A 10,372-nucleotide genomic window follows, 5' to 3' on the forward strand; every position below is an offset into this window, starting at 1 on the left:
TCCATCACTTCCGGAATTTTAACATTACGATTGGCTCTAACTAGCATATCTTTCACATTATGTAACGCCTGTGATTTACCATAGAAAATTCTTCTTATATCTTCTTTTTCAACTTGACCATCAGAAGTTGTCATTCCCTACCACCCTTTGTAGGAAATCACTCGTCATAGTTAGATAGGAGCCCTCGAAACTATAAGTTCCACTTGAACTAATATGACTATGGGAAATGTGTGCTATGCCATAATTCCAGATAAGATACTTTACATGTCCATCTCCTTAACATAACCACATATACTGCCCATAGTTCTTCAAACTTTAGCCTCAAATTTACCCATCAGCAACAATTTCATCCACTGTAATTCATCCATAAATAGTACTTCCTCCAGCTTATAGTTCAGAAAGGTTGTAAGCCCTGATAACTAACTCGATTCAACTCCTGTCACTACTCTGATCGTCCTTCCATACTTAACATTAGGTACACACTTAACGTTATTTCCTTTTAAGGAGAATGTGTACAGACTGGTGCCTACCAAATTCTTAAATACTAGGTCATCTCAACATTATTTCCCTTGCTTATGTAGACTTTCAGAGCCAAAAGTATGATATAAACTTGAAGAGAAAGAGAAATCTTCTCCTACTGGCATTAGCACACTATTCATACCTCATGGTCTTCTCCCTGAAATTTCATCATCTCTTTCTATAAGATATCAATCACAACAATCCTTCTGTTGTACCACCGATTTGCCAGACATATCATCTTAAGATTTTCTATCTCCACTTGTACTCCATTTCTATCATTTTATGCCTACCTTAACTCTTTTGCATCCCTATACTTTACTGTATTTAAGAAGATGCCTCTCACTAATAGATTCTTTCAAAATGGATTCCAATCATACTTCCTGCTATAACTCTTATCCTTGTATTTCGCAATGACTTGTGACTACCACTCATACCTATCTCTTCCTGCTCTATCTCCTACTATCGTTCTGTCACTTATTTTCATTCATGTTTCCTTACAAAGTGATCTTATTGATCATACTGAAAATGCTTACCTAACCCTTGATCGCAGACCCCATAACTGCTATCTCACCATCTCTACTCAGGTCCTAATCCTATGTGCCATTTTCCACCATCCTTTTTATTCGTCATGCCTATTTGAACAATTTGGTTTACTTTTATTTAACTTACCACTTACTAATTCACACCTTTGCCTGATAGGATAGTTCAAGACACCATTACACATCCTATAACTTTTACTTGCTCTAGTTGCATTCCTCAACTAACTTTTCTCATACTGTTAGAAATTTAAATGGATTTTATCCCATTACTACCTCCTCTATCTTGGGAACAGGAATAGATTAACTTTGATCCATATCTTGCAATTTTGAACTCCATGTTTTGGCTCCTGACATTGCTCGAACTATAAGATGCTCTAAATCCTACACTTCGAAATCCTATATCTTGACAACTATCTTCACTCGTGTAATCTCGTTGTGGCTTTCTAATATTGCTTTTCAGTTCATCTTATTTACCTTGCCCAGGATGGCACTTTATGTACTTTATATTTCACTTGGTTCTTCCTAACCTTGTCTCATTCTTGATTATTCAATTTGCTCTTTAATTCATCTCTTTTATCTTATCCAAAATAGAACCTTGATTACTTTATTCTCTAGCTCCATTCTTCTTTTTAACTTGACAACTACGCTAGATAACTATACTTTTTAGTATCTCTGTTAGGTCATATTCACCTTTGTACTACTCATAATTGGTCTGTCAACCACTCTGATTAGCACTTCCACTGCCATTCGAATTTCTCTCCTGTTACATCTGAAACCAACTATCCAAATTTCATTTCTATATTTCCTTTTATCTACTGACATTCTATGACTTATTCTCGTTGAATTGCAGTCATTGTCCTTTCCTCTGCTTAGCTATAAACTACTTTCTAATACCTCAAAGAGGGAATCTACAAGATCCCTTTTTTTCCTTACTACTCCAAAGCTCTAAATCCATCATGATCTGATTTGATCTCTTATGATCCTTATAGTGAAACTAATACCCTCTCCAGGATACCCAAACCAATAACTCTTTACCATAATTTACAGCCCCATTTGGGACACTATTCTGTAGGTCACCATCAATAATAGTAAACTTTTGTCTCTCCTGTAAGGATAAGATCATACCTTACATAACAACTAACCTTCGTCGAGGTACTGCATCTACCCCTTTGCCACAATCATCTTAGACTGTCTACTGTCTTATCATACTACAAATCCCTTAAAGCATTACTTCACAGGTTATAAACATCATTCATAGTATCTTGTCTCCTTTTAGAAGCAAAGTCGTATTATGCACCTTATTGCCATGCAAGGGAAATACTATTCTCACTACACTCTAGGTAAAGCATCCATCGTACTGCAAAAACTGTCCAAAATCCCATACCAAAGACCAAATGGTCTCACTCTATGGGTGTCAACTTTACTTTGCAACTAATCCAAAACCTCTAGTCTGATGGAAACTCCTTATGTAACTCTAGCTCATACTCGGGTAACCGAGTCATTGACTCTAGTTAACACCCAACTGTGACCTTTCGATATTCTAGTTCTAAACCCCTAACTAGGAGTTCCCAACTGCTCTGCAGATATAGAACTCTTGTTTGGCATATCTATACCAAACACAGGACATCTACAAACATCCTTATCATGGAGCACCACAGGGAAGCACACAGCTCTACACAATAATCCCATATCAGTACTGTAATCTACAGCTTGCAGAGTGGACATCAAGAACATTGTATAGTTACTACGATATGTACCGATAGACTAGGTCTCCCAATCTCTTATCTCTCTTGAATCTACTGATATCATAAACTTACTCTGATTGGGTCATCCACTGATGACTGCCAGCAGTGGTATCCTCACCCTTATCTAGGGCAACTGTACTTTTAAAACTCATCTTTATGTACTCGTGCCTTGTACCAGATAGCCACACCACTTAAACCCATACTGATAAAAACATAGTATTTCTTGGAGTACGTATTTTCATGGCAGACCTCAATACATCTGCTAAATCTATTTCCCGTCACCATGTACTTCACAAAACTGAGGTGCTAAACTGAAGCACTTTTATACTAACCGAGGAATAACGCAGAATTTAGAAGTAAGGAATTACAGAAGAAGATGAAACAAAATCCTATACTCTGCATGTGACAACTCTAGGTACAAACTTTCCCATAAACCTAAAGCCTAAGCTCTGTCATGACCCAACCTATGGGCTGGACCAGCACTAGGACTTGGGCCGGCCTAAAGCCCCCGAGGCCCGTAGTAAGCCTAACTATTCCTCAACCCAATCCTAAAGCCCATTTTGGGCCCAAATTTTAAGAATTCAACTGAACAAAGTCAGACCATAAAATGGACCATACAACGGGGAGTTTTTGACTCACTCGACCTGTAAACACAATATATAATCATCTGGGGAGCTCAGCTCACCCTCCACATAATCATGATGCCATAAAAATAAATGGGAGCTTGGCTTCCTCATCCAGTCCAACCATACATGTATTTAATAAGTTTACAGGTCTAACATGGCAATTATATTACAGACCCAAATCAAATAAATATTTCTAACACACGCAGAATTCTAGGAGTTAACAGAATTATACAAAATATTACAGACATTAATGGGCGACCTGTGAGGGAGAGAGAGGCAGGTTAGAACTCAACAAGAAATCTCCTGTATCCTGGAAAAATAAGGTGAACAGGAGTGAGCGATCGACTCAAAGAGTAAAATACTAATTTTAACCATAATCTCTATAGCTATCTAAAGCTAATGCACCCTATGGAGTGATATGCAATATCATCATAAATTTTCATACAATTCACATCATAACAGCGAAAAGGCAATTTGGAGCACTCACACATCTAATAATGTTAAACAATACATATATGGGAGCTGATCCCCTATACAGCCCTCTTAATCCAACCTCTGCCAGTGAGTGTCTTTCAAGCCAGACTTTCACTTAATAAACCAAATACGAGGTCCCAGCGAGTGTCTCTCAAGCTGTGTCTACCCCGAAGGACCGTGTAACACCCTCCCTGTAGCAAATCTGTACATTCTACTGTTCCGGTGACCGGTGTCAGTCTGGACAGCTAGAACGTCTGGAAAAATACTTAAACTAAAGTGAGGAACCATAATTAACTCAAATATCAATAATAAAAATTTAGGAAAAATTTTAGAATAAAATACAACCAAGTTAAATGAGCCGATGCCCTAGCGATGGATAACCCAGTGGAAAGTTGCGGTTCTTGCAACTAGGAGCCCTAGACCCGGGGGAAAATTCATAAAATAATTTTTGGGACTCCAGAGAAGGGTCATTGAGGTTTCTATGACATTAGAATGCCAAGAAAATGCTTAGAAAAATTTTTCAATTGGTACAGACGATTTTGGCTCAATAAGCCAAACGGAGGGCATTTTGGTCATTTTGTCTTCAGAGATGATTTTTGGCCTACTTGTCCAGTTAAGTAAATAATTATTATGACATAAAATATGAATAAATATTGCTAAAAATTAAATTGAAATTTAGTAGATAAGAAAAGAAAAGAAAATTAAAGGAATTGGAATTATGACATCATTATGATGTCATTAAAAATCCTCCCACCCAATCAAACTTTGACACATGGCATTAACTTATTTAAAATGACTTAATGGGTAGAAAAAAAGAAAGAAAAATCAGTTGCTTCTTCAACCTTTGGGCAGCTAAAAAAATGTAGAGAGAGAGAGAGAGAGAGGGAAGAAAACTCCATGTAAGGTTGATCTAGCTTGAGCTAATCCACACAAATCACCCCAAAACCCTAGCTTCCCTTCACAAATATTTACCCTTACACCTAGAGTAAGTCTTGGGCAGCAAAAAGCAAGAGAAAAAGAAGAGTTCTCAAGCTTTGGAATTAGCTAAAACAAGGTTAGTGCTCAATTTATTCTCTCTCTCACTCAATTCATGTTTAAGGACATGATATAAGTTGAAATTGTAAGTTTAATGCATAAATTGTACTTTGAGAACTTGGAGACTTGAACAAAATTAGGGTTTGCTCATGTAATAGTATAGGAACATTGCAATGGTCAATTAGTGACCATTTAACTATATGTGATGAGGAATTGAAGTGATTTAGGACAATGGAATTGAAGTTAGGTATGCTGCCCTTGGTGACCTGTAGGGCTGGGTGTGAGTCTAGCAGGTTTGGGCAGCTGTAACTTGAAAGGTGTAGGTGCAATTGGTGCAAAGCCAATTGGACATGAAACTAGACACATAATGGCACAACTTTGGTATAGAAACCCTGCCCAGAAAATCAAACCAAGTTGACTTAAAAATTGCCCTAATCTGGATGACTTGCATTCTGCCTGGGCAAAATGACCAAATGAACAGTATCTATTCATTTGGTCATAGCTCAGTGTAAAAAGCTCCAATTGACCTGAAAGTTTATCAGCAGAAAGCTGAGACATATACCTACAACTTTCATGAAGAACATAAATCCAAATTCTGATTATAACCTAGTCAAATTGGCAACCAAACTTAGGTTACCAAATCTAGCAGAACCAGTTTTGCCCAGAATTTTGGATTCTGTCCAATCCGGCTAGTTATGGTGTTTAGGCCATAACTTGAGCTACAAAACTCTAAATGGAGTGATTCAAAAAAGGAAATGTAACTAGACAAAATAAGGAACAACTTTCATGAAGACAATTTTACCAAATTCCTACTGTATAGATGACCAATGGAACAGTAAATATGAGGCTTGAAATCTGAAAATTTTGAATAACTAACACTAAGCTTAGAAATGGTATTGGCAACCAATGCCAACAATTTTAGAATGCAAAATGTGGTATGTTGGAAGTATTAGAACCAATGTACCTATTGTCTATGCAAAAGTCAATATTTTAGTTGACTACTGAAATGAATAGTAATGCCTAAGCTTAAATTTCAAGAATTGTACAATTTAAAAGTGTAACATGCCCTAGTATACCTAGCAAGATTGGTTTGGATAGGTTAGCATGCCAATAGCATTTAGTTTGCAGTACTATACATGGCATCATACCATTCTGTGATTTTATGGCTTTTAGCCATTTTGACATTGTGCTGATACTTGGCCTTGTGCCTAATGTTATTACAGCTTATTAGCTATTCTGTTGCACACCGGGAGATACATATGTGACCGATGGTGTGATGGCCCGAGGTACTTGATACCCAGTGCCAGTTTACTCGTTTATCCCATCCAGTCATCCAGTATAGGTTACATGGGCAACCAAAAATGAAAGTGAATAAATTTAGTGCAATTATGAATATAACAAGTACAAAATAAATAAGATTACCAATAATGATCGAAAAATTGTCTGCATAAGGCATCAGGACATGCACTGCATATTTATTTTATGTTAATTCTTTTTATTTTATTATTGGCACCACTAAGCATTATTGCTTAGCACGTTGCTTTTTGCCACGCGTAGGTTCTGGAGTGACCGACCGAGAGCCCAGTAGACAACAGACTGGGTGAGATCTTTTGCAGCTCTGCATAGTGTCCGTGTCACCTCACCGTCATCAGTGCATTGGTAGGACACTAGGTTTTATTTTGAAATTTTGTAATTAACTTTTATTTTCTCATGTGTAATTAAGACTTATGTAATGTATTTTAGTATTGATGTAAATTATGGAAATTGTGTTTATGAATGAACAAGTAAATATTTATTTATGACTTTTATATGAATTTCATATGAAATGAATGAATGAGAATGAGAGTATATATGAGAAATATTGGGATTTTGTTGATGAAATGGAGTTTGGGATTGATTGAAAATTTTGGAAGTGTTTTTCACATGTTCCAAAGAACAGTTTTATCCATTTTTAGCCAGCACTCTGCCGGATTTTCTATAAAATTTACGGAACCTCAAATAAATTATAATTTCAATAAATGACTTAAATGAATTATATTTCACAAATTGTACTTCATAACTATGAAAAAAATAAATAAGGAAGGATAAAAATGATTGAAATAAAATAGGGTGTTCCGGTACACTGTGTGAGATATCTTACTCGGCTATACTATAGACGGGTAAGGGGTGTCACATTTAGTGGTATCAGAGCACGATTTAGGCGTTTCTGGCCCTAGATCGAGTCCATACCATGCATTACATTTGTAAAAGTCGAGGTGACACTAATGCAGATCTATTGTCTTTGTTATTTTGAATAGGATATGGACCCCACATCTCAGAGGGCAGTTGAGAAGGAAGTGGAGAGTCATGCTCCACTTGCAGCAGCTGAGACTGGGGGTAGGGGAGAACTTGCTCCGCCAACTGCAGCAGAGCCTACTCAGCCTCCACAGGCCATGTTTTAGCAAATGGTCGAGTTCTTCAGACAAATGGTTGGGGTAATGCCACCACCACCACCACCTCCACAGCAGAAATCCCACCTAGAAAGATTGAGAAAATTTGGAGCAGTAGATTTCTTTGGCAAGAGAGAAGATGATTCTGTTGCAGCCGAAAACTGGTTGAACAGAACAAGCAGAGTTTTAAAACAACTCCACTGCACTCCTGAACAAAATCTAGAAGCTACTGTATCTCTGTTGTAAGATGATGCATATGAATGGTGGGATAAAATGTCCAGTGAGGTACAGCCAGAAGTAATAACTTGGGACTTCTTCCTCTCAAAATTCAAGAAAAAATATGTGGGTAGTGTATACCTAGAAGAGAGAAGAAGAGAGTTCATTAACCTGAGGCCGAGACTGCTGACAGTGGCAGAGTATGAAAAGAAATTTATTAGACTGAGCCGCTATGGAAGGGAGATAGTCCCTATTGAGGCCGAAAGGTGTAAGAGATTTGAAGAGGGATTAAATGACAACATAAAGATCATGATTACAGCTTTGAGAATTACAGACTTCACCAAGTTAGTGGAAGCTGCAATAAAAGTTGAAAAAGTAAGAATAAGTGAGCAAATTAGAAGACAGAGACAGCAGAAGAGAGGCCAGGGTCAGTCTAGCTCATCTCCTACACCTGGGAAGAAGTTCAAAGGTCCACCTGCACAGAGTTTGGGTCAAGCACAAGGTCAGGGTCAATCCCAGGGACCCAGGCCACAGTTCACCCCTAGGAGAGGTCAGTCCACACCATCAGTGGGCAGCTCTCTAGGGACGGGGTTCAGGGGACCAACCCCAGCATCTTCTGTATGTCCGCATTGCCTGAAATGGCATAAGGGGAAGTGTAGGAGAGTGAACGGTGCCTACTTAAGGTGTCGGTAGACAGAGCATCAGTTGAGGAATTGTCCACGCAGAACTGCTACAGCTGCTCCAACACAAGCAGACAGACCTGATCCTGCACCACAAAGGGGTAGGAAATCTGGAAAATCTGAGGCAGTGGGACCATCACAGAGGCCTGCATCTGAGCTAGCAGAGAGGCCTAAGGGTAGAGCACTTGCCAGAGCCTATGCCATAAGAGCTCAGGAGGAGCAAGATGCCCCGGACGTCATCAGGGGTACGTTCTCCCTCTACAATACATCTGCGCATGCATTGGTGGATCCAGGATCCTCTCATTCATACATCTACATCAACCTACTCATAGAAAGGGGGATACTAGTAGGGGAGAATGACTAAGACATTCTGGTCACTAATCCATTAGGCCACAGTGTAGTGGTGAACAAAGTGTACAAAGGTTGCCCGTTAAGGATTCAGGGGTATGAATTGATGGCAGACCTGATTGAGTTGCCTCTCCATGAGTTTGACGTGATTTTGGAAATGGACTAGTTGTCACGTCATCAGGTAATGGTTGATTGTAAATTGAAGAGAATTTCCTTGAAAACTCCTGAGGGTAATGAGATCACAGTTGTGGGGGAAAGGACAGATTTCTTGTCCAATGTCATCTCAGCCACAGTTGCAAGAAAACTGATGAGAAAAGGCTGTGAAGCCTACCTAGCACATGTGGTGGATACTAAGCAGGCTAAGCCAGATCTATGTGACATACACATAGTAAAAGACTTCCCAGATGTGTTCCCTGAAGAATTGCCTAGTTTACTACCAGAAAGGGAAGTTGAATTTGCGATTGAGATACTGCCGGGTATAGCACCAATCTCTATTGCTCCTTATAGGATGGCACCCACAGAATTGAAGGAACTGAAAATCCAGTTACAGGAGTTGCTGGATAAGGGGTTCATACGCCCTAATGTGTCACCATGGGGAGCTCCAGTGCTATTTGTGAAAAAGAAGGATGGGACTTTGAGGTTGTGCATCGATTACCAGCAGTTAAATAAAGTGACAGTGAAGAACAAATACCCGTTGCCTAGAATTGATGACCTGTTTGATCAATTGAAGGGAGCAGGAGTATTTCAAAAATCGATCTCAGATCAGGGTGTCATCAGTTGAGGGTGAAGGATGCAGATGTGTCAAAGACTGCATTCAGAACCCGGTGTGGGCATTATGAGTTCTTGGTGATGCCCTTTGGCCTAACAAATGCACCAGCGGCATTCATGGACCTTATAAACTGTATCTTCCATCCATACCTAGATCGGTTCATAGTGGTCTTTATTGATGATATTTTGGTGTATTCCAAGACCAAGGAAGAACATGATGAGCATTTGAGAATTGTCCTGCAAACCCTGAGAGAAAAGAAGCTGTATGCTAAGTTGTCCAAGTGTGACTTCTGGTTGAATGAAATTGCATTCCTTGGACACATAGTGTCAGCTGATGGGATTAGAGTGGATCCCAAGAAAATAGAAGCAATGATGGAATGGAAGCCTCCCAGAAATACAACTGAGGTCAGAAGTTTCTTGGGGCTAGCTGGGTATTACAGAAGATTTGTGAAGGGATTTTCTTTAATAGCTGCTCCAATGATCAAGTTGTTACACAAGAATGTCAGATTTAACTGGAATGACAAGTGTCAGACCAGTTTTGAGAAGTTGAAGGCTATGTTAACTGAGACACCAGTGTTAACACAGCTAGTGTTGGGAAAGGACTTTGTGGTCTACAGTGATACCTCTTATAACGGGTTAGGGTGTGTATTGATGCAAGAGGGGAAAGTGGTCATCGCCTATGCTTCCAGGCAACTAAAGCCACATGAACAGAATTACCCTACCCATGATCTAGAACTTGCAGCAATTATCTTCGCATTGAAGATATGGAGGCACTACTTGTATGGTGAAAAGTGTTATATTTACACAGACCACAAAAGCCTGAAATACTTGCTAACCCAGAAGGAGCTCAACCTTAGACAGAGGCGATGGATTGAATTCCTGAAGGACTATGATTGCGTGATTGATTACCATCCTAGGAAGGCAAATGTAGTTGCTGATGCTTTGAGCAGAAAATCCATCACAGCTTTGAGATCATTAAATGCTCGTTTATCC

This window comes from Hevea brasiliensis, chromosome 1, assembly GCF_030052815.1.
Source record: "Hevea brasiliensis isolate MT/VB/25A 57/8 chromosome 1, ASM3005281v1, whole genome shotgun sequence".
In the NCBI taxonomy this organism is placed as follows: Eukaryota; Viridiplantae; Streptophyta; class Magnoliopsida; order Malpighiales; family Euphorbiaceae; genus Hevea; species Hevea brasiliensis.